Source organism: Rattus norvegicus, assembly GCF_036323735.1.
Source record: "Rattus norvegicus strain BN/NHsdMcwi chromosome Y unlocalized genomic scaffold, GRCr8 chrY_unlocalized_15, whole genome shotgun sequence".
NCBI classification, from domain to species: domain Eukaryota; kingdom Metazoa; phylum Chordata; class Mammalia; order Rodentia; family Muridae; genus Rattus; species Rattus norvegicus.
This window is the reverse complement of record NW_026947373.1, coordinates 324,824-351,622: the sequence shown is the minus strand read 5'-3', so window position 1 is coordinate 351,622 and position 26,799 is coordinate 324,824. Positions and strand designations below refer to the sequence as shown.

The following is a 26,799-nucleotide window of genomic DNA, read 5'->3' as shown; positions in this document are numbered from 1 at the left end:
CAACAACTGGCTTTTGGAATAAGGAAATTAATTATATAAACTCTCTGATTTCAAGGAACCATAACAAGCAGGGATGTCCAGATGCTTCTGGGAGGTCCTCAGTTCCTGATTCCCATATGTTGAAGTCTCAGATAAAGGCTATCTCTTCAGGTAACCCACTCAACCCCTAATCAGGGCTCACTGAGCTTTCCAATGTTCCAAGTATTTCTTCCTTTTTTATACAAATACAGAGGGCCAACTTCTTTCTCCCCATCACTGTTCTTTTTACCCTCTTTCTTCTCACTCCCAAATGGGTGTTTACTCTGAATTAGAGGCCAATTAGTAAACCTTAGTGGTACTGAGGGAATATCTGAAAGGCAGTTGCAGTCAGGACAACACTTGTGACATCACAGAAATAGCTAGGGCTCTCCAGGATACAAGAGACATTTCAGGCAGTTCCTAATGATGATGTCACTGAGAGATGCCATGGCCTACCTGCTAAACAGCTTTCCTTACATTGAACAGATTTGACCATGCCTTTTCCAGGTGTGTTTCCTGTGACACAGTGGAAACCTTTACATACTCCATCTCTCCAATGCTAAGTACTTCTATTGTTTCATTAGTGGTTACATGCTCTGAATAGAGAAAGATAGGGGTTTGTTATGGGTACAACGGATCTAGGAAAATGGAGTGGAACAGATTCTTCCAGATAATAATTTTATTCACTGGTCCATTCCTGTGACATACTCTTCAATTTCCTAGGTTTTCTCTGTTTTTCAAAGGCAAGTATTTTCCCTACAGACCTTCAATTGATGAAATATTGTAATAATTTTTTTCTACATTTCTTGAGAGGGGACATTATATATATTCCTGAATGTGTACGCAAAAATTGTATTCCAATTCAATTATTTCAATGATTTTGCCAAAAAAGGGGACTAGGTACACAGTGAGTATGACAGGGTAAATATTGTGTACCTACTTCGAATAGTAAACTCCTAAATTCTTAATTTTTTTTCAACAAATTTCAGACATCAGTAAAGCAAATGACCACATGGAGTATCGAATTTGTTCTCTTGACCTTTTTGATATCAGTACTACAGTATCAACCTTCCAGTGTCCCAGGTAAGATTTCAGGGTTTTGGATGCTTTTCCATGATTCATTCTTCAGTCCAAACAAAAGATTCAGGGGGATGGGCCGGGAGAGGAATGACTGATGTCCAGGGAACCCTCAACTTCAGTAGATTCATAAGAACAGGAGGGAGTCTCTTTTGCATTTTTATTTGTGAATTCTACCTTTTTATTTCTTTTTTGCAGAGCTGGGGACCGAACCCAGGTTTTTGCGCTTACTAGGCAAGCACTCTTCCCCTGAGCCAAATCCCCAACATGGATTCTACATTCTTGACCTAGTTGAACAGAATCCATGTTAAAATTCCACCTTACTTCCTCACTGCAGGAGCCATCCATGTGTGAATATATATATATATATATATATATATATATATATATATATATATATATATATATATATATATATATGCCACCAAAACTAGATAATATTGATGAACCTAAGAAGTGCATTCTGCCAGGAACCAGATATAGATCTTTCCTTAGAAAAAATTCAGAAGTGAGTGCTAGTGGCAAACCAGTGAACTTAAAATGGACTTCTTGTTGGTAGATTTTGAAAAAGTATTACAAGAGATGAAGGGGCTTTAACCACATATGAACATCAATGCAAATGAATCAGTGCTTTCTGGTACTAAACGAATATTCAAAATAGGTACATGGACAGAACTATGGCTGGAACTGCATATGTGGCAGAGTATGTCCTTCTTAAGCATCAATGGAAGGACAACCCTTTTGTTCTCCCTGGGTTAGACTCACAGGTCAATGGATCGTAAATGAGGAGTAAGGGGCATAATAGAACAAGAACAAAAACATGGCTAATGGTCTTATGGGAAGGAAATTGGGAAAGGAAATAACATTTGAATATAAATATAAAAATATCCAATTAATAATAAGGAATAAAATATGGTAAAAATAAAAAAATGAAAGAAATTAAAGAAAAGAGCACAACCAACTAATAACACCTATTGACTCAGAAATCTAAAAAATCATTGACAAGGAATGGTAGTCAGAGATATACTAGTGAAAAGATGGGGACAATGAAGTGTCTAATACGATCACTTCTCTATCCCAGATAACAGGGCCAGACAAAAACTGCACTAAATGAATGCAAATCATGGAGGAGTTTACTCTGAGCTGAAGACACAATACCTGTCTTTCCCTTCTTCCTTAGAAACTTTTTCTTCTGTGTGATAAAGAATAAGAGTCATGTGCTCTCAGGTAAACAACTATGCCCTTCCTAACTCATGGATTTTGTAAGAAATTAATGATATAAACTCTCTGATGTCCAGGAACCATAACAAGCATGGAAATCCAGATGCTTCTGAGAGGCTCACAACTCCTGATACCCGTATGTGGAAGGCTCAGATCAAGGCTATCTCTTCAGAGAATTCACTCAATCCCAACGCAGGACTCACCAAGCTTTCCCATAGACCATGTATTTCTTCCGTTTTTTTACAAAGACAGAAGGGCAGCTTCCTTTTCCCCATCTCTGATATCATCTTCCTCTTTGTTCTCCCTCCCAAATGGCTGTTTACTCTGAATTAGGAGCCAATTAGTAAACCCTAGGGGCACTGAAGGAATATCTGAAAGGCAGTTGCAGTCAGGACAACACTTGTGACATCACAAAAGAAGCTAGGTCTCTGCAGGATACAAGAGATTTTTCAGGGAGGGCCTAATGATGATAACACTGAGAATTGCAATGGCCTACCTGCTGAACTGCTATATTTACATTGACCACATTCGAGGGTGACCTTTACAAGAGAGTCTACTGTGACACAGGAGAAACCTTTAAATACTACATCTCTCTAAAACTATAGAATTCTCTTTGTTCATTATTGGTTACATGCTCTGAATAGAGAAAGAAAGGGCCTTGGTATGGGTACAAAGGATCTAGGAACATGGAGTGGAAGAGATTGTTCTGAATAATTATTTTATTCCCAGGTCCATTCCTGTGCCGTACAATTCAATTTCCTGGTATTTCTCTGTTTCCCAAGGGCCAGTATTTTCCCTATAGACCTTTAATTGAATGTATATTTTATTACATTTTCTTATTGTACATTCATTGATAGGGGACTTTATAATATTCCTTAATATGTACTCATAAATTCAGTTTTCCTTTTCAATTTTTTTGCAATGATTTTGTCAACAAAGGTGGCACAGCTATAGAATGAATATAACAGTGTAGATACTCTGTACCTACATCAAATGATAAGCTCCCAAATCCTTATTTTATCATAAATTATGAGACATCAGTAAAGCAAAGGACAACATGTGCCATAGAATGTGGTTCTGTAGTCCCATTATATGTCAGTTCTCTAATAACTACCATGCTGTTTTCCCAGTGCCAGACTTGAGAGTTTTGGATATTTTATCATGGTTTTACTTCAGACAATACATGAGATTCATTTGGATGGGCATGGAGAGTAATGGCTTCAGGTCCAGGGACACCTCAACATTACTAGTTTCATAAGAACAGGAGGGAGTCTATTTGGCATTGTCATTTGTGGATTCTAAATAATTGAGCTTGTTTGTTCCAAAGAATCAATGTCAAAATTATACCTAATCTCATTTATAGGAGCCACCAAAATATATATGTGTATGTGTGTGTGTATATATATAATCTATTATATTATCATATGTATATATATTATCTACCATATATATATATATATATATATATATATATATATATATATATATATATATATATATATATATATACCAGCCACCAAAACTAGATAAGAGGGTTGAAGCTTTGAAGTGCATGCGGCCAGGAACAGGATATAGTTGCTTCCTGAGAGACACAGGTAGAGAACGTCCAATACAGAAGTGAAAGCCAGTGGCAAACCAGTCAACTGAGAATGGACCTTTTGTTGTTAGATTTTGAGAAAGGATTACAAGAACTGAAGGGGGTTCAACACCATGAGAACAACAATGCCAACAAAACAGAAGTTTCAGGTTAAACCAATATTCAAAGAATGTATATGGACAGACCTAGTGCTCCAACTGTTTATGTAGGAGAGGATGGCCATGTTGGGCACCAAAGGAAGGAGAAGCCCTTTGGTTTCATTCCTAGGATTAACTCCCAGTTTATGGAAATGACAAGGGGCAGTTAAGTTGGTTATAGAAGAATTGGATTGGGACTGCTTAGGGATCTTATGGACAGGAAACTAGAAAAGTACATAACATTTTTAATGAAAATATAAAAATATACAATTAAAGAAGCAAAAAAATTGTTAAAATGAGAGAAAATGAAAGAAGTTATTAAAAAAGAAAACTGCCTACTAATCACATGTATTGACCCAGAAATATAAAGAGTCACTGTCAATGAATGGTAGTCAGAGTAATACTAATTGAAAGATTGAGACGATGAAGTCTCAACTAGAAACACTTCTCTCTCCCAGATATTAGTGTCAGACACAATGTGCAGACTGTAATTTCTTCATCCCACACATAACTGTTGCCTTTTATTTTGATGTTGAAAAATAAATCGAGGTTTGGATTCGAGAAGCATCACTGATCATAGTATTCTGCTAATGCAGTTTATCCAAGATTCTTAAGAATTCAACTGCCAACAGATCCCGGAACATATAATTTACTTATTTCTAAGCAAAATTAGCACTTTAAAGTGTATTTCACGGCTTTGTCATTTTGGTAAATAGAACTCCTAGGTACTAAGCTATAGTATTTATTTAATTTACTGTTGAAAAGTATTCTTCTTTTATGTGTGTGAGTGTTTGCTGTCATGTATATATGTGTACCTTGTGTGTACCTTGTCCCTTCAGAAGCTAGGAGAAGAGAATGAGTTCCTGCCATTGGAATTGGAGATGGCTGTGAGCTGTCATGGGGTACTAGGAACTGAGCAAGTTCCTCTCAAAGATCAACAGGTTTCCTGAGTTCCTGAGCCATTCCTCCAACCCTATTTTAAATTTAACCAAGTGTATTCATCACCACTAGAAAGTTAAGAACCTACAATCAGTCCCCTTGTACTGCTTTCTTTTTCCACTCCCTAGAGACAAACATTTGTAATTATCCATCCCATTTGACTCCATAACTGTAAATGTTTTGATTATTCAGTATTAAACATTATCAATGAGCTGATAATTAGCTTTCAAATAAAAAAATTATGCCAGCAAAAATCAGCAAAAGTTTTTGGTATGGCATCTCCACAATCTCCATTCTGAATTTTTCAGATTCATTCCTGCCCCCCAGCCCTAACCCCTCTTCTTGCCACACAGTGGCTCCACTTCTATTTTCATGTCACATGTGGTGTTCACTCGCATGCCCTCCTGGCTTAACAGCTTATTTTATCCCTTTCGTGGTCCCCTTCCCAGTTTCATTACACACACACTGAACCTAGGTTCCCCATTGAGAGGAGGCAGGCAGAATTTGAATGAGGACTATAACAGGATTTCAGAATGAAGGTAAACTGGACTGCACACTGGCTTCTTCACGTTTTTCTTAAAAATTTGCAATTATATTTCAAGAAAGTATAACTTTATTTTCTATCGCATTAAATATGTAATAATAAAGAAACTGACTGACAGAATCTATTCGCCAATCTCACTGTATGGAAGTCTATAAATGAGAAGTCTATGACAGAAAACAAACTACATTGATATAGAGACACTGATCTTACACAGTCAGCACAGGAAACAAATGTGTCCCATTTTTTACCAAACAGCACAAAAGTAATAAGAAGCACACATGTGGTGAATATGAAGCAGCTTTACCTGACACTGCTTTCTTTCTTTCTTTCTAACGGTACTAGGGACTGAAATCTCCATCCTGTGCCTGATTGTGCATGCCTGCTGTCACCTGGCCCTGCCCTTTGTTTCCCTTTAGTTTAGAATTGTAAAAAGTATATTCAATGAACAGTGATGTTTCTTAAATTCTCATGTCAGGATCACTGCTTCCCTGCAAGGGTTCACCCGAGGCCCCTATGCATACAGCATACGGCTCACGCATGCTGCTCCAGTCCTCACAGGCAACTTTCTCTACCCAGCACCCCACAGTCATATATTTTTCAAAACACAAATCTGACATAATGGTGACATTTTGATATAGGTCAAAACATTAACTCAGTCTTAGAGAGATGGTTCAGCAGTTAAAAACACTGACTGCTCTTCAAGAGGTCCTGAGTTCAAATCCCAGCAACCACATGGTGGCTCACAACCATCTGTAAGGGGATCTGATGCCCTCTTCTGCTGTGTCTGAAGACAGCTACAATGTAGTCATATACATGAAATAAATATAAAAATCTTAAAAATTATTAACTATATATCTATGCTATCCAAAGAGAACTTTAGGCCAATAAAAATATAAAGAGCTAATGTAGTCTAACATCCTTACTTTAATAATCTTCTGTGGACTTCTCTGTCTGAATGGCCTAGTTGTTGTACAGCTGGGATTGGATACAGACAGCTAGATTCCCAGTTCTTGGCTTAATGTTTTCAAGATCTTATCACCACATTTACCTTTACTAAATCATCTGTGTAAGGATCTTTTCTTTTAATTTAAAATTCAGCATCTCATAGTCCTGTAACTCTAATATACCAGTAAAATCATAAAATATTATATTATATATAAAATATATTATATACAACATATAACATATATATTTTTTCTCCCACTCTGATTGGGTTGGTACTCACTTCTAACAAATGTCCCACTGCATTTACTACACAGCAGAAAAACAAGATAAGGTGTTTTGGGGCTAGATTGGCATCTGGGATAATTGTTTTGTAATCATATTAGTTAACTAGACCTGTGTCAGTACTGCTGTATGACCTAACTGCAGATATATCTAAGATAAGTGTGAATATTCCATACATGCTTTTTGAGGGTATACAATTTATTCCCAGAGGAAGGTGTTTTCTCCTGCATTCTTATCAAAGAGACCCCAGTCCATCTTGAGATCCCAGATGAGGGCATAGCAGGAACTGATGATACAAAAGAAGACCGCATGTAAGAGAACACCATGGTGTCAGAGTGACATCATTGTGGAGAAAGAGGAGAGAAAAGCAAAAGGAAAGAAAAAATTACTAGATTGAATTATAGTTCCTTAGTAAAGGTAGATTCTTCATAACACCAGAAAGAAATCAAACTGTTAAAATAAACATCCTTAAAAGAATCATTGTGAAACAATGGTTAATAAGAAATATGACTTCTTTGATAAGCCATTACAATCATTGAACTAACCATAAACAAAATTATACAAATGTTTACTAGGGGTCTGCAACATTTCAGTGTACTCTTTGGATGTCTAAACATGAAATTTAAACTTCTAATACTAGGTGACAGCTTAGGGTAAAAGATTGGGAGAAAAAAACTATGCAGAACCACAGGAAGATCCTGCACCACTTTCTCTCCAAGAGCACCTGGGGTGTTTTTTTACTTTAGAGCCTCCTTCACACACTGGATCATCAATGCTTAGCCTTCAGGAGCACAGAGGACTCCAGAGAAAGAGCTGAGAACACAACAGAGGCTGTGATGAGGCACTTACTTGCCTTTTATGTTTATGGAGCCGAGCTTCCCTCAATCTACAGAGATACATGACATTCCCTCCCCGCTTCCCCCAACTGAGGCATCACCCATACAAAGGCTAATCTGTCTTTATGCTGGAAACTTTTGGCTTTATTCCGAGAACACAATAAAGCACATCAAATCAGAATAAAAATAATTTGTAAACATAGTTATACAATTTGAACTTTTTGGTTTTGAGTGCCATTTGTTCTCTGAAATCCTCCTCTGGTAACTTCTTGAGTCCCCATGATGTTCTCCAGTTACAAGATATGGCTAGATATCCAATAAACTGGTTTTGCGTTACCAGGAAAAATAATGATCACATCATCTAACCTCAAAAAGTTTTAAATTTTGGTCAGTTTCTCATACTGTCTCATGCATTCTCCACAATTTGTCCTATTAAACAAGTATTTACAGATCATTTTAAAGTTATTAATGAGTTGAGTATGGAATGATACCAGGGTAACTGATAATTTGCTGAGTAACAGACGTTTGCTACATAAGTGAAGCTGAGTTCAAATGAACTACAAAGAGCTGCAAAAACATCAAGGAGAATGGGAGTTTCCCACAGAAGGAAATGGACGCCCGCAGCATTTGTGATATTTCTAGAAAAAGAAATATACAATAGTGCGAATGCTAGGAGGATAAAGTGATGTCATTCAAGGTTGAAGACATTTTTGAAAAGGTTTAAGGTATAAAAGTGTGTTATGTTTAAAAAATTGTTGTTGGGATTGGGAATTTAGCTCAGCGGTAGAACACTTGACTAGGAAGTGCAAGGCCCTGGGTTCGGTCTCCAGCTCCGAAAAAAAGAAAAAAAAATGTTGTTTATATAGGGTTTATAAGACATAAGACAACACACAAGATAGTTTGTAACCATTTGAAATAACATTGGAAGAGACATAGGCCTTGATTTCTGAATGCCTTCTTGGACCTTAGGATCATTATTTTAGTCAAATAAATGCTCACACATTTACTGACACCAGAATTGCACAGTCAGAAAGAACTGATACCTTGCAGGTCTAGAACAACTGGATTCAGTATGTCTTATCTCATAAGATACATAACTGTTTGCTGACACAATCATTATTAAATGGTAAGGCATATAAACTTACACCTAGGTATATGTTAAAATAATAGACACTCACAATTTATCACTTCTTCCTGGTATAAACTGTGTTGTTCTCTACCCTTCCCAGGTTGCATACATTCTATCTGCATGACACTGTGTATTGCTGCTCCACTGCACATCTTCTTTCAACTCCACATGCAACAGTCAGTGGCAAAAACTGGGTCTGATGGAAAAATTTATATCAAAGAAATCAAGAAACACTACAATCCAGTGTTCTCAATCTATACTCCCACACCAGAGCTGGTTTATTAAATAAATATACACCAGCATATCACTTACTTAGTGTTTTTTTAGACAGTTAGTAGGAGGTAAAGGCATGTGATCCTAATTGGATCTATCAAAAAAAGAAGAAAATAGAGGAAGATGAGGAAGAAGGAAAAAGGAGGGAGAGGAGGAAGAAAAGAAAGAACAGAACAGAAAGTCTCTGTTTGTATAGGAAACAATCTTCAGGTTTAAATTATAATCACTGTGGTTATTTGAATAGGTTTGGCCCAACAGACTGAAACCTGGGTCCAAAGAGAGTGGCACTATTAAGAGGTGTGTCCTTGGTGGAAGAGACAGGCTTTTAGGTCTAATATGTTCATTCCAGGCCCAGTGTAATATACAGTTTCCTTATGTTCCTAGTGTATCAAGGTTTAGAACTCTCAGCTCCTTCTCAGTGTCAGTCTGACTGTACTCTGTCATGCTTCACACCATGAAAATGGATTAAACTTCTGAAACTGTAAGCCAGCCCCAATTAAATGTTTTCCTTTATGAGAATTGCTGTGATGATATTGTTTCTTCACAGAAATAAAGTCCTGAAAAGTCATAAGAATTTTCATCAGAAGCATATTGGTCTAAATATTTATATTAGAACACTGAATTTGAATTCTATGTGTCTAACACATAATTTGTTATCTAGGTATGTTTGAATTTTTTCAGAGGTCAGCTAAGTAGTAGGTATTACCAGCTTGATGGGTCATTAAAACCCGCTCACAATTTATCTACCAAGGTTTGCAAAAATAAAGCAATTTCAGGAATGAATGAAATCCAGTCTTCAATATTTAAAAAATAAGATGAATATAGAGATTAAAAGACAAGATATTTGATGATAAATTATAAACCTTTAAAATGAAATGTGTATGTTAAGTCATGTAATCCACACATTTTATTTCATTTCTCATAATGGAAATATAATAATAATAATAATAATAATAATAATAATAATAATAATAATAATAAATTAACCAGCTTACTAGTAAGTGAGGACTTGCACAGAATAACAGGCATATATTCAGTAAGTCACACGCTGGTGTTAGTCTAGTGAGCATAAGTAGTATCAAGTCTTATTACTGAAAGCGGATGCTCTTTATTAGTTACTGAAGAAATAAATATAAATTGTTGTCAGAAGAAAGTAAATTAATACTGAAACAAAACACAGTATACTAATCTTCCTGTATTTCTATAATTTTGCCTTGTCTTTATAATACAATTGTTAAGATGGTGTTAGCAGCTTCCTCTTTCTAAGCCCATTTATTCTATGAAACTTGTAGGAGAAACAAATGTAGATGTACTGGCTTTTAAATATCTTCACAGACTATTCCAGAGTAGGTAATATTTTACCTCAGATTCCAATGATGCACCCATGCTACATTTTGGTCTCATTTTTTTATCTTCCCTATTTCCCTAATAAAGAATATTCCTCCTTTAAGTTCTCCTCCTTCTTTGGTATTGAGAGGATGTCCTGGAAGGATGCGACCACCACTTTAGTCAAGCAATTACACCTTATTCTTCCTTGGGTTACCCTGCTAGTCCACTTCAGTAATGGTAAGAATCACAGTAAATCAAATCATTGCTATTCTACCAGAGGAGTCTCTCTGTTACACATATGCCAAATTTGAAGCATAATATATGGAACTAATTTATAGAACTGACATCTATTGAGTTTAAAATAAATATAAATTTCATAAGAGCTGCGGAGCCATAGCCATGATAGGAATGAAAGTAAAATAAGAAGGGAGAGAAGTGAAAGGTAGGAAACCAGAGCACCAAATAGCAATCCATCTCTTTTTGAGGGGTGCTTAAAGGGTCTGCATGTGAAGGGTCTCTAGTCTCTTAAAAGTCACCCACTCTGATAATAAACACTTTTCAACCCAAATTTAGATGAAAAGTAAAATGGGGCAGACATTGTTTTCAAAGTCCAAGCTTTGGAGTAAGCTGAATTATGCATAAGGTTTTCACCTAAAAAAAAATTGGATTTTGTCCTATAGTCCCCCAGATCAAACTACTGATTTTTGAGATTACTACTGTTCTCTGAGAAATGAATAGACAGAAAATCTGCAACATATAATAATGTAAATCTGTATGACCTCAGAGGAAATTATAGCCTGTATTCTGACTAGTTATATGCTGCTTGACATTCTCATAATGACAGGCAGCAATAGTGGGCACAGCTCCAGCGGTCATGAGATCATGACTTCCAGCAGCTGGTTCTCCCCAGTGCAAAAGCTATGATTTGTGGTCGTCTAAGTGCATGAAATCCATTTGGACTGACCATATTCTCAATGCCCATTAGTTACAGGACACAACTTTCTCATCTGTCAGAAGTATGGGTGCTCTGTCACTGGTCATCAGTAAGTTTATGTGCAGATATGATTGCACATGGTACTCCTTAGGTTATGACAATTTTCATCTTGAAGTATGAAAAGCAGCCATTCTCAGTTTCATTCACAGTTAAAGATAATACAATCCTAGAGACAGGAGGTAAAAAAAAATAAATGGTTTAGATTTGAGTTGGAATCCAGACTCTGTCTCTTCCCAAACTTATGTTTACAGGAGACTTGTACACTTACGTAATTGGAAATAGAATGGGGCTAACGAGTACTAAGAATAAAAGAGGAAAAGGGAAATAGCAATTCTATTTACCCACTTTTGTACCTCACAGAATGCTTCCCTGATCCCCTTTGACATTTAAAGTGAAAAGGAATTCTTGGAGTATGGAGTACCATTAAAATATGTCTACAATAATTCCGGGAAATTATGTTAAACCATACATAGAGGCTAAGGGAGCAGTACTGTGGTAGAGCAATGCTCTGCCTGTGTGAGATCTGGACTTGACCTTCACATCAATAAAAACACAGCTGGTGGGGATGTGGATAATGGGAACATTCCTCCATTGCTGTTGGTAGTGCCATTTGGAGGTTTCTCAGAAAAATGGGAATAGTTCTAACTCAAGACATAGCTATACCACTCCTGAGCATATAAACAAAAGATTCTCCACCATCCCACAAACACTTGCTCAATTTTATTCATGATAGTCAGAAGCTAAAAGAACCTAGATGACCCTCAGCTGAGGCATGGATACAGAAGATGTGGTACATCTACAGAATGGAATACTATTCAATTATTGAAAAAAAAAGACATCATGAATTTTGCTGGCAAATGGGCGGAGAGTATCATCCTAATTGATGTATCCCAATCCCAAAACGACATGCCAGGTATGTATTCACTAATAAATGATATTAGCCATAAAATACAGGATACTCATGGTACATTCCACAAACCCAAAGAAGTTAAACAAGAAGGAAGGCACAATGGAGAATGCTTGGAACTCACATAGAGGGGGAATAAAAATGTCATTAGAGTCAGATGGAGGGAGGGAACTGGGTGGAAGAGGGGATAAGAAGGGAAATGGGGGGGAATTCAGGAACAGGTGTGGGGAGGAGAAGGAGGGATGGCCAAAAGGACAGGAGAATGAGTGGAAAACTGCAATTGACAGGGGTAGGCATGGGCAACTCTAAGATGAGAAAGACCTGGGATAAGGGAGGTCCCCAAGATCAATGGAAGCATCCTTAGCTGTTACTCACAGCATTGGGGATATGGTACCCAAAGAGGCCACCTCCTGTAGCCAAGGCAGGAACCTCAGTGGAACAACAGAGACACCATCCCATCCAAGAAACTTGACCCAAAATCTTTCCTGTCTTCAAGAAATGCAGGGACAGGGGATGGATCAAAGACTTATAGAATGGCCAACCAATAACTGGCCCAACTAGAGATGCATCCCATGGGCAAACACTAATCCCTAACACCATTCATGATGCTCTGTTATGCTTACAGACAGGAATCTAGCATGGCTGTCGCCAGAGAGGCTCCAACGAGCAGCTGACTCAGACATATGTAGGTACCCACAGACAAACAGCAGGCAGAACTTGAGGACTCTTATGTAAGAATTAGAAGGAAGGATTTGGTGACCAAGAGGGGACTGGCACACCATAAAAAGACCAACAGAAGAAATTAACTTGGAACTTTGAAGCTCCCACAGACTGAACCACCAATGAAAGAACATACACAGGTTAGACCTTGGCCTCCCTGCACAAATGCAGCCTGGATTTCATATCAGTCCTGAATAACTTGGGGTGGGTGTTCCCAAAAGCTGTAGCCTGCATGAGGGATATTTTCTAACAGGGCTCCCATGTCTGGTTTCAGGGGCAGTGGATATGCCTAGCCTTTTAGACACTTGACGTGTAAGGGTAGGGGGAAATCCAGGAGGAACCCTAATTGTCAGAGGAAAAGGGATGGGGGAATTCAGAGAAGGAATGTGGGAGGGGTGATGAGGAGGTGGCAGTGGGCAGGATGTAAAGTGTATTAAGTTAAAAAAATAATAATAAAAGGGAAAAACATATATATATATATATATATATATATATATATATATATATATATATATATATAATTCTAAATATAATATAATTCTAAAACTAGGAAAAGAATGCAAAGAATTAAAAGAGGCAAAACAACCTGGAAACGAATAGTAAGGCATGGGGAATCTTCTTACCAAATTGAGATTTAATACACATTTTCCAGTATTGGCAAAAAAGAAACACAAAGGGAGAATCTGGGAATGGGCCCCACTGCCCCCAAAATGCCTAATTGATTTTTAAAGCGGACATTCAATAGAGAAGAGACAGCTCTTTGCAATAACAGTAGTGTTACTCAAAACTGACAGTCAGAGATCTAACAGAAACTTTGACTATTTCAGAACTTACATGGGAATTCAATCAAAATAGATTATGGACTTACCTGTAAAACAAGAAAATAGGACACCAATAAAAATGTTAAGACCGAGATAGAAAAAAAAAAGAAAAAAAAAGAAAAAAAAAGAAAGAAATGAAAAGAAAAGAAAAGAAATCTTAAGAACAAGGCCTTGGTAAAGAGTCATTCATACAAGGAAATATTGATAAATTAAACTTTGCCTGTTAAAGGCCACGTTAGGAGAAAAGCTGCAGCAGAAGCTTCTTTCTGTAGCCCTGGCCAACCTGGAATTCTCTGTAGACCAGAATGATTTGAAACTCAGGGATACACCTGCTTTTGCTTCCCTAGCGCTGGGATTGAAGGCATGGGTCTCCACAGCATGTCTCGGGTAATATTTATTTATAAAAACTTCCAGATTTTAAAAACTACCAGATGAATTCTACCTAATATGTAAAGAACTCAACAAATTAAAAAAACTAAGAGGAAATTCAACAAAGGGTGGATTAAAAATATACAATGATAATTCCTTAAAAAACAAGAAATTCCAAAGGAAATGACTAAATTCCAAATTTATCATCTAGCAGAGTGGCACCTGTGCTTACAAATTGCTCTGCAGAGTGACAGATGAGAACTGAAGCAACCTCTGATCTACTGAAGTTCGCCAGAAGTGTGCTAAAAACAAGACAAAGCTCCTTTCTGGGATTGGGTCAGTGTTTAGATGGCTGGTTGTTCTTCTAGAGGAACCAGGTTTAATTCCCAGAATCAATATGGTTGTTCACAGCTACCTAGAACTCCAGTTCCAGAAGGTTCCTTATCCTCTTCTGACCTCTAAGGACATCAGGCTCACACATGGTGCAGACATACATCCAAGCTCAATGTTCACATTCATAAAAATATTAAAGGAAGAGAGAGACATTCTCTGGTATTTCACTTGTGTTTTCTACATGCTTGTGTCACACCACGGAGCTCAACCAACCCAACTCAGAAACAGGAGTCTTACACAGAAGGTAAATCTTACAGGTAGCAAAAGACGGGTATTTCACATTTATAAACCTATAATATAGATGAGTGCCTCTTTCAGGGTAGCACAGTTCATAAGGGAGCAAAGTAAGCCAGGCCCACTCTGTCTATTATCCCAAGACCATGTTTCAGCTCTTGACACATGAGGACTTTTCACTCAAATGCTTCTTTAAAATTCTTTCTGGCAGAGGACTTGGTTAAATTGAAAGAGGAAGGTAATTAAACCTTACTGTAGGCAATGCAAAATTAGGTGGGAGATTAGAAAAAAAAACAATTAGAATCTTTTGAGTTGTGTTTGTTTGAGGAGGAAGACTTGGGTGGGGAGGTGTTTGAGACAGGGTCTTGGTGTGTAGATTTGGCTGTCCTCAAACTCAAAATCCTCCTGACTCAGGCTCTCAAGTGCTGGGATTACTGAGCTATGCACCCACACCCAGCTGTGAAGTTCTTGATATAGGAAACAGAATAGTGTGTGTGTAAGTGTCAGGGACAAGAAGAACCACCCAGCAGTTTCTACACTTTGTATCACTTTACTTTGCTTTAGTCTTTCTGTACCAGAGATTAAATATGTTGAGTAGGTGATAATATTTCACTTTATTTGGTAAGTGTTGATTCCCCTTGTGTAAACAGGTAAAAAATTTGCCTTTAAAGAATATATGCTCTAGGATATCCTTCAAAGCCATTAAAAATATGTACTAAGCACTGAGAAGCCTGCCTGACTCAAATGCAAATGCTATGTGTCAGTAAAATACTAGGTGATGATAAAATTTTTCTTTTCTTTTCCACTAAATAGAACAGAAGCACTATTTTACTGTACAAAACAAATTTTCTTTCAACGTTTCATTGAAAACCATATACTGCATACTATTCAGAGTATCACTGAAGACTCCACAGCATAGCTGAGTATAAGGATATGCTTAGCATGCTCAAGACTTTGTTGTAAATCCCCAACATGTGTATGTGAAATGTGTGGACATTTTTTGTCCACTGGATTCTAAGAGGTATATAGATGACATGTCTTATTTATTAGCACAATAGCCAACTTCCTAATTTTTTCCAATACTACCTTTAAAATGTATTTTATTGGGGCTAGACTGATGGCTCGATGTTAAGAGCAATGGCTGTTCCTCCAGAGGATACGGGTTTATTTCCTAGGACTCACATGGCAGCTTACAAATGTCTGCAAATCCAGGAATATATATATATATATATATATATATATATATATATATATATATATATATATATATATATATCTCACACAAACTCACACACACATGTATGTATGTATCTCCCTCCCCACTTAAAATGGAGGTGAAGACAGACTGCACAAAGTTGTCTTCTCATATCACATGCAGATAACGGCAAGCACAGAGCCCCCATTACATATACGTTAGAAATGAAATAAAAATGTACAAAGATCATAATGCTAGGCAAATTAAACATACTAGCTAAATCATTTCCAACTTGAAATAGCATTAATGTCTCTATTTTCCCCTTATTCAGAGATAATGTATTCCCTTGCAGAGGGAGGACTTACTTTCATATTGGAGCTGACTCCACACTGCCTGAACCAATGCTGTGGCTGTTAGTGTGACTGGCAAGTTCCTGGCTTGGCACTCAGTGGATGTGGTGATTAGGACAAGGAAGCAGGAAATGGGTATATCTTCTGATAAACACACCTGCATTATTCTTGCTCACTGTACTTCTGTGCTTTCTCAAACACAGCTCTGTAACATAGAATGAAACCACAACACCCTATCTGATTGGTTCTCTATTGTTTACCTAGATTTTAACACTGTGACATTGGGTAGTACTTAGGGCATTTGGCAAGCTTACAAAGAATATTAGTACAACAGAAATGATCACAAGTCCTTGAAGTGAATTCTAGCACTGTTATCCATTTGGTAGTGTGGATTTTGAAGTTCAATCTTTTATGCATATTCATTCCCTTGGTTCCTCTACTTCCTAACTGGGGGGCTTGGGCAAATATCTTAACCACTGCTTTAATTCCCTTCCCTATAAAATGAAAGTCAAGTGTTTGTCTCTCTCAAAGACTTTCTCCTTGATTTGCTTAGCTAAGTTTCTTTAACCTCTCCAGGCCACAGTCCTAGCTCTTGTAATTTGTACATGGGGTCTATGTCACCTAGTCCTAACAAGCATCTTTCTAAGTAAGTCTAGACTGTGCAAACCCAACATTCATCGGAGCACTTACACCTGTCTTCAGCAAGAATCTGCCAGGTTGGCTTAGACAGGGTCTATAATCCAATGTTTCCTTTTAGGAATTTCCTTTCCTTAACTGCTTGGCTATAAGCCCTCATTTCTTTGTTACTATTGTAAGTCGAGTTGCAAACACAGAAGAATAATAATCACTTTTCCACAATTGCAATGTTTCTCAATAAAACGCCACCTTTAGACCTGCCTAGCTCTGCTTTTCGTATCCAGGGCTGCTATTAGTACATGTAAATACTTCCAGTAATGTCTAGCCATGGGCACAGTCTGTCTTCTGTGGGCCAGAGGACAATGTTATTGGTCTTTGATCAGGGACATCCATCTTCATTTACCCCCTGAGATAGGGCCTCTCTTACCCTTAAATTTCCCAAGTAGGGCTGGTTGGCCTACTCCTCCAGGTGATGGAATTATCCTTTGTCAGGCTACCATGTGATGTTTCATGTCCTGCAGCTGCTAAATCTACTGTAAACTTGTTACATGCTTTCATTTTCTTACTGTAGAATGCCATAATCATGTCTTAGCTTTCCCCAAGTTCTCTTCCTATTCTAGTTATGGAAAGGGATTTACTAGATCGAAATATATATATATTTTGGTTTTTCGAGACAGGGTTTCTCTGTGTCAAACTCGCTCTGTAGACCTTGCTGGCCTCCATCTCAGAGATGTGTCTGCCTCTGCCACTTAAGTGCTGGGACTAAAGGCATGAACTACCACACCTGCATAGAATACATATTTTTCAAAATAATAACTGCCTGAGAATAAATAATCACCACCCTGTAACTTTACTGGCAGTGACATCATCACCTAGCAGATATTATCTTAACTTCCATTATTCTGCTACTAGTGAATGGAAACACTGCTAATGTGTTTATTCTGCAAAATTATGGTTAAGACCTTGCCAATTAAGGAGTCAATTTGGAATGTTTTCCATGTAGAGGTCTGGCTGCAGCTGAAATATCGTTCCTTTCAGCTCTCCATTCCCAAGGCAAGAGTGTTCTTTGCCTCACTGATGCTGGGTTTGGTGATTGCTTTTGCATTAGGCAGGGCAGGCTTCCTTTGGTCCTGCTGTGGGATTTCTTAGACAGCAAGAAAAGATGCCTTAAAAGTATTTGTGCCTTAGGACTTGCTTTCCTCAGTGCCACACGAGGAGATTCCCTTCCCAAGGCTTGCTTCATGGGGTGGGGCTCTAGAATTAACACCCATGAAACAACCCCACTCCCAATTGAAAGGTAAGAGCTAAGCACAAATAAAACAGGGCAGAAGCAGTTCTACTGGATGAGTTCAACCTACTCCAGTGAATTTCCAGCTGACCCAAAGGGTTTCCAGCAAGAACATTTTACAATTATTTAATTTACAAAATTTTGGGTGCATTTATATGTGGCAACAACAGCTGATGAGTATTCTTACTATGGTGAACTATAAAAGACTTTGAAGAGACTCGTATATAGTCTTGTCTGCTCCCAAAATATGATATAGTAGAAATGAGGCCTTATTGTCTATTTGTCTGCTCATTTCTTCTGCCTTTTCTTTTCCAGCTAAAATATGTCAATGTAATAAATTCATTGGTTTTCACTGATAGCATCAATATGAAGTCATATGTACAGATTAAAATGAAAATTTAGAATTCTACCAAGTCTCAACTTTCTCTCTAATCAGACATTGTTGTATAAGTTAAACTCAAATAACAATCACTTTGCTTCCTTCAAGACTCAAAAATCTTACAACTTCTGAACAATAAAATATTATAGATACTTTACAATCTTTAAACTATTTTGTAGGAGTATTACAAAGCTATATAACTTATATTTAAATTGCTGTTTTTTTTGTGGTTGTTTTGTTTAGTTTATTTTGTTTTTTGTTTTTTTTTGTTTTTCTTTTTGTTTTTATTTTTTGAGACAGGGTTTCTCTGTATAGCCTTGATTATCCTGACCACGCCTAGAACTCACAAAGATCAGTGTGCCTCTGCCTCCCAAGTGTGGGAATTAAAGGTATGTGCCACCACTATCCAGTTGAAATGCTGTTTTTATTATAAGAACAGTTAAGAAAATCAATGTGACAAGAGAAAAGAATCAAAGCAAAATTTAGGTGTCAACACAGTTGTTACTTTTTACAAGTCTTCAGTGAAGAAGAAGATAAAGGTTTAAATTTTTTCAAAGCTATAGTTAATATTATATAGAGACATAATTTATGTATACATGATTTATATGTAAAAAACAACTATACTTTTTTTTTAAAAATCAGCATAATAACAGCAGAAAAATGGCAATTACTAATTAGGAAAATCCGAGTATATTTATATTTTAGTTTCCTGGTATCCACAGGTATTTAGCCAATTTTTTGAGACAGATTGTAAATCAGTTCCTTCCCATGTGAGGGCATTACAAAAGAGTGTAATAACTTCCAAAAGAGATAATGTTTTGAGCTACTTTCAATAGTAAGGCAAAAATGAGAACATTTATCCAAATGAGTTTTTTTTTTTTTTTTGCTAATACCACATATATCTTTTAACGTTAATAGAACAAAGATTTACCTAGAAAATTAAAAGCCAAAATTACCATTTTTATTATAGTATGAGCAGATTAAAATGTGGATGAGAAGTCTATTATTCAGGGCAGCAAAAGAGGAGCAACTGGCTGAACCCCAGAGAAGCAGCACTTCAGGACTATGTGTGCTTACTCAGATTAATAAAGCAGCTACTTTTGCAGAGGTCCAGACTGGAGCCGAGAAAAACTCTCTGAGAGCATCAGCCTTCAGAGTGCACAAAGATACCCAGACAAGAACTGGGCACCAATAACATGGATAGAGTGAGCTCTACATAGGGTCTCCTTCAAAAATGTAATAGCTAATCCTACCTCAACCTAAGAAGTCTGAGGAAACATGACATGTAATTCCCCCACACTCACCTGCCAACAATCCCTATTATGTATGTGAAAAGGAAGGTTCTAATTCCACTAGGATATTATGTGAATTACAAAACGTCAGAAGTTGGAGTTGGGGATTTAGCTCAGTGGTAGACTGCTTGCTTAGCAAGCACAAGACCTGGTTTCAGTCTTCAGCTCTGAAAAAAATAAGCTACAAATGCCATACAATCTAATGAAATACTCTCTCCTTACAATTTGCTAGAATCAATAGTGTTACATCTTTCTTCTCCTATATTTCCCAAATACCGTTCTTTCCAAAGCAAAGAAATCTTAAGGAAATGAGAACCTAATTAAAATAATTCCCACATTTTTCAATCCAAATTTCCAAGAAAACACTTGGAGTTGTTTCAAATGTGATCATGAATGAAATATGAATCTTTGAACAGAGATTGGCTGCTAGCTGAATTCTTTTGTCTCCAAAAATCAATGACAGCAAATAACTTATTTCAAATACGTTTCTTTTTTAATGTAACAAAAGAGGTCAAATAAATATTATCATGATTAATCTTTCTTTTTTTTTATTAACTTGAGTATTTCTTATATACATTTCGAGTGTTATTCCCTTTCCCGGTTTCCGGGCAAACATCCCCCTCCCCCCTCCCTTTCCTTAAGGGTGTTCCCCTCCCAACCCTCCCCCAATTGCCGCCCTCCACCCATAGACTAGTTCACTGGGGGTTCAGACTTAGCAGGACCCAGGGCTTCCCCTTCCACTGGTGCTCTTACTAGGATATTCATTGCTACCTGTGGGGTCAGAGTCCAGGGTCAGTCCATGTATAGTCTTTAGGTAGTGGTTTAGTCCCTGGAAGCTCTGGTTGCTTGGCATTGTTGTACTTTTGGGATCTCGAGCCCCTTCAAGCTCTTCCAGTTCTTTCTCTGATTCCTTCAATAGGGGACCTATTCTCAGTTCAGTGGTTTCCTGCTAGCATTCGCCTCTGTATTTGCTGTATTCTGGCTGTGTCTCTCAGGAGCGATCTACATCCGGCTCCTGTCGGTCTGCACTTCTTTGCTTCATCCATCTTGTCTAATAGGGTGGCTGTATATGTATGGGCCAAATGTGGGGCAAGCTCTGAATGGGTGTTCCTTCAGTCTCTGTTTTAATCTTTGCCTCTCCCTTCCCTGCCAAGGGTATTCTTTTTCCTCATTTAAAGAAGGAGTGAAGCATTCACATTTTGATCATCCGTCTTGAGTTCCGTTTGTTCTAGGGATCGAGGGTAATTCAAGCATTTGGGTTAATAGCCACTTATCAATGAGTGCATACCATATATGTCTTTCTGTGATTGGGTTAGCTCACTCAGGATGATATTTTCCAGTTCCAACCATTTGCCTACGAATTTCATAAACTCGTTGTTTTTGATAGCTGAGTAATATTCCATTGTGTAGATGTACCACATTTTCTGTATCCATTCCTCTGTTGAAGGGCATCTGGGTTCTTTCCATTTTCTGGCTATTATAAATAAGGCTGTGATGAACATAGTGGAGCATGTGTCTCTTTTATATGTTGAGGCATCTTTTGGGTATATGCCCAAGAGAGGTATAGCTGGATCCTCAGGCAGTTCAATGTCCAATTTTCTGAGGAACCTCCAGACTGATTTCCAGAATGGTTGTACCAGTCTGCAATCCCACCAACAATGGAGGAGTGTTCCTCTTTCTCCACATCCTCGCCAGCATCTGCTGTCACCTGAGTTTTTGATCTTAGCCAATCGCACTGGTGTGAGGTGAAATCTCAGAGTTGTTTTGATTTGCATTTCCCTTATGACTAAAGATGTTGAACATTTCTTTAGGTGTTTCTCAGCCATTCGGCATTCCTCAGCTGTGAATTCTTTGTTTAGCTCTGAACCCCATTTTTTAATAGGGTTATTTGTTTCCCTGCGGTCTAACTTCTTGAGTTCTTTGTATATTTTGGATATAAGGCCTCTATCTGTTGTAGGATTGGTAAAGATCTTTTCCCAATCTGTTGGTTGCCGTTTTGTCCTAACCACAGTGTCCTTTGCCTTACAGAAGCTTTGCAGTTTTATGAGATCCCATTTGTCGATTCTTGATCTTAGAGCATAAGCCATTGGTGTTTTGTTCAGGAAATTTTTTCCAGTGCCCATGTGTTCCAGATGCTTCCCTAGTTTTTCTTCTATTAGTTTGAGTGTGTCTGGTTTGATGTGGAGGTTCTTGATCCACTTGGACTTAAGCTTTGTACAGGGTGATAAGCATGGATCGATCTGGATTCTTCTACATGTTGCCCTCCAGTTGAACAAGCACCATTTGCTGAAAATGCTATCTTTTTTCCATTGGATGGTTTTGGCTCCTTTGTCAAAAATCAAGTGACCATAGGTGTGTGGGTTCATTTCTGGGTCTTCAATTCTATTCCATTGGTCTATCTGTCTGTCTCTGTACCAATACCATGCAGTTTTTATCACTATTGCTCTGTAATACTGCTTGAGTTCAGGGATAGTGATTCCCCCTGAAGTCCTTTTATTGTTGAGGATAGCTTTAGCTATCCTGGGTTTTTTGTTAACCCGATGAATTTTCAAATTGTTCTGTCTAACTCTTTGAAGAATTGGATTGGTATTTTGATGGGGATTGCATTGAATCTGTAGATTGCTTTTGGTAAAATGGCCATTTTTACTATATTAATCCTGCCAATCCATGAGCATGGGAGATCTTTCCATCTTCTGAGGTCTTCTTGAATTTCTTTCCTCAGTATTTTGAAGTTCTTATTGTACAAATCTTTTACTTGCTTGGTTAAAGTCACACCGAGGTACTTTATATTATTTGGGTCTATTATGAAGGGTGTCGTTTCCCTAATTTCTTTCTCGGCTTGTTTCTCTTTTGTATAGAGGAAGGCAACTGATTTATTTGAGTTAATTTTATACCCAGCCACTTTGCTGAAGTTGTTTATCAGCTTTAGTAGTTCTCTGGTGGAACTTTTGGGATCACTTAAATATACTATCATGTCATCTGCAAATAGTGATATTTTGACCTCTTCTTTTCCGATCTGTATCCCTTTGATCTCCTTTTGTTGTCTGATTGCTCTGGCTAGAACTTCAAGAACTATATTGAATAAGTAGGGAGAGAGTGGGCAGCCTTGTCTAGTCCCTGATTTTAGTGGGATTGCTTCAAGTTTCTCTCCATTTAGTTTAATGTTAGCAACTGGTTTGCTGTATATGGCTTTTACTATGTTTAGGTATGGGCCATGAATTCCTATTCTTTCCAGGACTTTTATCATGAAGGGGTGTTGAATTTTGTCAAATGCTTTCTCAGCATCTAATGAAATGATCATGTGGTTCTGTTCTTTCAGTTTGTTTATATAATGGATCACGTTGATGGTTTTCCGTATATTAAACCATCCCTGCATGCCTGGGATGAAGCCTACTTGATCATGGTGGATGATTGTTTTGATGTGCTCTTGAATTCGGTTTGCCAGAATTTTATTGAGTATTTTTGTGTCGATATTCATAAGGGAAATTGGTCTGAAGTTCTCTTTCTTTGTTGTGTCTTTGTGTGGTTTAGGTATAAGAGTAATTGTGGCTTCGTAGAAGGAATTCGGTAGGGCTCCATCTGTTTCAATTTTGTGGAATACTTTGGATAATATTGGTATGAGGTCTTCTATGAAGGTTTGATAGAATTCTGCACTAAACCCTTCTGGACCTGGGCTCTTTTTGGTTGGGAGACCTTTAATGACTGCTTCTATTTCCTTAGGAGTTATGGGGTTGCTTAACTGGTTTATCTGTTCCTGATTTAACTTCGATACCTGGTATCTGTCTAGGAAATTGTCCATTTCCTGAAGATTTTCAAATTTTGTTGAATATAGGTTTTTATAGTAAGATCTGATGATTTTTTGAATTTCCTCTGAATCTGTAGTTATGTCTCCCTTTTCATTTCTGATGTTGTTAATTTGGACGCACTCTCTGTGTCCTCTCGTTAGTCTGGCTAAGGGTTTATCTATCTTGTTGATTTTCTCAAAGAACCAACTTTTGGTTCTGTTGATTCTTTCTATGGTCCTTTTTGTTTCTACTTGGTTGATTTCAGCTCTGAGTTCGATTATTTCCTGCCTTCTACTCCTCCTGGGTGTATTTGCTTCTTTTTGTTCTAGAGCTTTTAGGTGTGCTGTCAAGCTGCTGACATATACTCTTTCCTGTTTCTTTCTGCAGGCACTCAGCGCTATGAGTTTTCCTCTTAGCACATCTTTCATTGTGTCCCATAAGTTTGAGTATGTTGTATCTTCTATTTCATTAAATTCTAAAAAGTTTTTAATTTCTTTCTTTATTTCTTCCTTGACCAGGTTATCATTGAGTAGAGCATTATTCAATTTCCACGTATATGTGGGCATTCTTCCCTTATTGCTATTGATGACCAGTTTTAGGCCGTGGTGGTCCGATAGCACGCATGGGATTATTTCTATCTTTCTATACCTGTTGAGGCCCGTTTTTTGACCAATTATATGGTCAATTTTGAAGAAAGTACCATGAGGAGCTGAGAAGAAGGTATATCCTTTTGCTTTAGGATAGAATGTTCTATAAATATCCGTTAAGTCCATTTGGCTCATGACTTCTCTTAGTCTGTCGACATCACTGTTTAATTTCTGTTTCCATGATCTGTCCATTGATGAGAGTGGGGTGTTGAAATCTCCCACTATTATTGTGTGAGGTGCAATGTGTGTTTTGAGCTTTAGTAAGGTTTCTTTTACGTATGTAGGTGCCCTTGTATTTGGTTCATAGATATTTAGGATTGAGAGTTCATCTTGGTGGATTTTTCCTTTGATGAATATGAAGTGTCCTTCCTTATCTTTTTTGATGACTTTTAGTTGGAAATTGATTTTATTTGATATTAGAATGGCTACTCCAGCTTGCTTCTTCTGACCATTTCCTTGGAAATTTGTTTTCCAGCCTTTCACTCTGAGGTAGTGTCTGTCTTTGTCTCTGAGGTGTGTTTCCTGTAGGCAGCAGAATGCAGGGTCCTCGTTGCGTATCCAGTTTGTTAATCTATGTCTTTTTATTGGGGAGTTGAGGCCATTGATATTGAGAGATATTAAGCAATAGTGATTATTATTTCCCTTTATATTCATATTTGGATGTGAGGTTATGTTTGTGTGCTTTCATTCTCTTTGTTTTGTTGCCAAGACGATTAGTTTCTTGCTTCTTCTAGGGTATAGCTTGCCTTCTTATGTTGGGCTTTACCATTTATTATCCTTTGTAGTGCTGGATTTGTAGAAAGATATTGTGTAAATTTGGTTTTGTCATGGAATATCTTGGTTTCTCCATCAATGTTAATTGAGAGTTTTGCTGGATACAGTAACCTGGGATGGCATTTGTGTTCTCTTAGGGTCTGTATGACATCAGTCCAGGATCTTCTGGCCTTCATAGTTTCTGGCGAGTAGTCTAGTGTGATTCTGATAGGTCTCCCTTTATATGTTACTTGACCTTTTTCCCTTACTGCTTTTAATATCCTTTCTTTATTTTGTGCGTTTGGTGTTTTGCCAATTATGGGACGGGAGGTTTTTCTTTTCTGGTCCAATCTATTTGGAGTTCTGTAGGCTTCTTGTATGTCTATGGGTATCTCTTTTTTTATGTTAGGGAAATTTACTTCTATGATTTTGTTGAAGATATTTACTGTTCCTTTGAGCTGGGAGTCTTCACTCTCTTCTATAACTATTATCCTTAGGTTTGATCTTCTCATTGAGTCCTGGATTTCCTGTATGTTTTGGACCAGTAGCTTTTTCCACTTTACATTATCTGTGACAGTTGAGTCAATGATTTCTATGGAATCTTCTGCTCCTGAGATTCTCTCTTCCATCTCTTGTATTCTGTTGGTGAAGCTTGTATCTACAGCTCCTTGTCTCTTCTTTTGGTTTTCTATATCCAGGGTTGTTTCCATGTGTTCTTTCTTGATTGCTTCTATTTCCATTTTTAATTCCTTCAACTGTTTGATTGTGTTTTCCGGGAATTCTTTCAGGGATTTTTGAGATTCCTCTCTGTAGGCTTCTACTTGTTTATTAATGTTTTCCTGTGTTTCCCTAAGTGTGTTCATGTCTTTCTTGAAGTCCTCCAGCATCATGATCAAATATGATTTTGAAACTAGATCTTGCTTTTCTGGTGTGTTTGGATATCCCATGTTTGTTTTCGTGGGAGAATTGGGCTCCGATGATGGCATGTAGTCTTGGTTTCTGTTGCTTGGGTTTCTGCGCTTGCCTCTCGCCATCAGATTATCTCTAGTGTTACTTTGTTCTGCTATTTCTGACAGTGGCTAGACTGTCCTATAAGCCTGTGTGTCAGGAGTGCTGTAGACCCGTTTTCCTCTCTTTCAGTCAGTTATGGGGACAGTGTGTTCTGCTTTCGGGCGTGTAGTTTTTCCTCTCTACAGGTCTTCAGCTGTTCCTGTGGGCCTGTGTCTTGAGTTCACCAGGCAGCTTTATTGCTTCAGAAAATTTGGTCTTACCTGTGGTCCTGAGGCTCAGGTTCGCTCGTGGGGTGCTGCCCAGGGGCTCTCTGCAGCGGCAGCAACCAGGAAGACCTGTGCCGCCACTTCCGGGAGCTTCTGTGCACCAGGGTTCAAGAAGGTCTTTGGCTTTTTCCTCTGGCGTCCAAGATGTGTGTGCAGGGAGCAGTCTTTTCTGGTTTCCCAGGCTTGTCTGCCTCTCTGAAGGTTTAGCTCTCCCTCCCACGGGATTTGGGTGCAGAGAACTGTTTATCCGGTCTGTTTCTTTCAGGTTCCGTCGGTGTCTCAGGCAGGGGTCCTGCCGCTCCTGGGCCCTCCCCCAAGGGAGCCCGGAGGCCTTATACAGTTTCCTCTTGTGCCAGGGATGTGGGCAGGGGTGAGCAGTGTTGGTGGTCTCCTCCGCTCTGCAGCCTCAGGAGTGCCCACCTGACCAGGCGG

The 26,799-nt window shown here is 38.0% G+C and overlaps 2 long non-coding RNA genes across 2 annotated transcripts in view; one reads left to right on the top strand and one right to left on the bottom strand.

Moving 5' to 3' along the window:
* Positions 1 to 26,799, bottom strand: part of LOC120099659 (uncharacterized) — a 99,610-nt gene that overhangs the window by 54,862 nt on the left and 17,949 nt on the right. The window contains exon 4 of the long non-coding RNA XR_010062084.1: positions 8,775 to 8,921. This is a non-coding gene — a long non-coding RNA (uncharacterized LOC120099659). The remainder of the gene's footprint in view (positions 1 to 8,774; positions 8,922 to 26,799) is intronic.
* On the top strand, positions 372 to 3,227 carry LOC134484598 (uncharacterized). The gene is made up of 3 exons (XR_010062086.1): positions 372 to 525; positions 1,008 to 1,101; positions 2,177 to 3,227. It is a non-coding gene; the product is annotated as an uncharacterized LOC134484598 (long non-coding RNA).